At 41.2% G+C, this 1046-nt stretch overlaps 1 non-coding gene across 1 annotated transcript; it reads left to right on the forward strand.

Annotated features, from left to right (window-relative positions):
- Window positions 1-512: 512 nt before the first annotated feature.
- On the forward strand, window positions 513-619 carry LOC116552102. Its single transcript, XR_004269219.1, has one exon. It is a non-coding gene; the product is annotated as a U6 spliceosomal RNA (small nuclear RNA).
- The last annotated feature ends 427 nt before the right edge of the window (window positions 620-1046 follow it).

Raw genomic sequence — 1046 nt, forward strand, 5'->3', positions numbered from 1 at the left:
GCATCCACATGTTCTCATTGTTCAACACCCGCCTATGAGTGAGAACATGCAGTGTTTGATTATCTGTTCTTGTGTCAGGTTGCTGAGAATGATGGTTTCTAGACTCGTCCATGTCACTACAAAGGACACAAACTCATCATTTTTTACGGCTGCGTAGTATTCCATAGTGTATATGTGCCACATTTTCTTTGTTCAGTCTATTATTGATGGGCATTTGGGTTGGTTCCAGGTCTTTGCTATTGTAAACAGTGCTGCAATGAACGTACATGTATGTCACACAGTTTTAAACAACCAGCTTTCATGAGAATTCCCTCACTATCTGGAGGACAGCACCAGGTGGATGGTGCTAAACCAGTTATGAGAAGTCTACCCCCATGATTCAATCACCTCCTATCAGACCCCACCTCCAACGCTGGGACTACATTTCAGCATGAGGTTTAGAGGGAACAGCTTTTGAACTACACCAACTTGCTTCATTGCTGAGTGAAGAAAAGTAAATTACAAAATATTCAGTGCTCGCTTCGGCAGCACATATACTAAAATTGGAACGCTACAGAGAAGGTTAGCATGGCCCCTGCACAAGGATGACACCCAAATTTGTGAAGCGTTCCATGTTAAAAAAAAAAAATTAATGCATTTCAAGACGATTCCCTTTATGAAAAGAATATATAAGTAGGTGTATACACATTTATAGGTTTATAGGTACAAGTATGTATTGACTAAAAAAAAGTCCAGGAGATTACAGCTAAAGCATGAATGATGATATTACTGATAGTAGCATCACAGAAGATTAAGACTTTCATTGACTTTTTTCCCCCAAGTAATTTCTATAACAAATGTGTGGTCTTGTGTATAGAGGCATAACCAGTACAGCCGGTTAAAGTAAGGGAACATACAACGGTGTGAGAGGGGTTTCACGCCACTGTGAGTCTTCACGCACACATGTGACTGGCATTTGGAAACTTGATTTCTTTCCTTTCCTTTCTTTTCCTCTTCCTTACCCTTCCCTTCCCTTCCCTTCCCTTCCCTTCCCCTCCCCTCCCCTC

The sequence above is a fragment of the Sapajus apella genome, unplaced genomic scaffold (assembly GCF_009761245.1).
Source record: "Sapajus apella isolate SASKATOON/1434 unplaced genomic scaffold, GSC_monkey_1.0 scaffold10, whole genome shotgun sequence".
Lineage (NCBI taxonomy): Eukaryota > Metazoa > Chordata > Mammalia > Primates > Cebidae > Sapajus > Sapajus apella.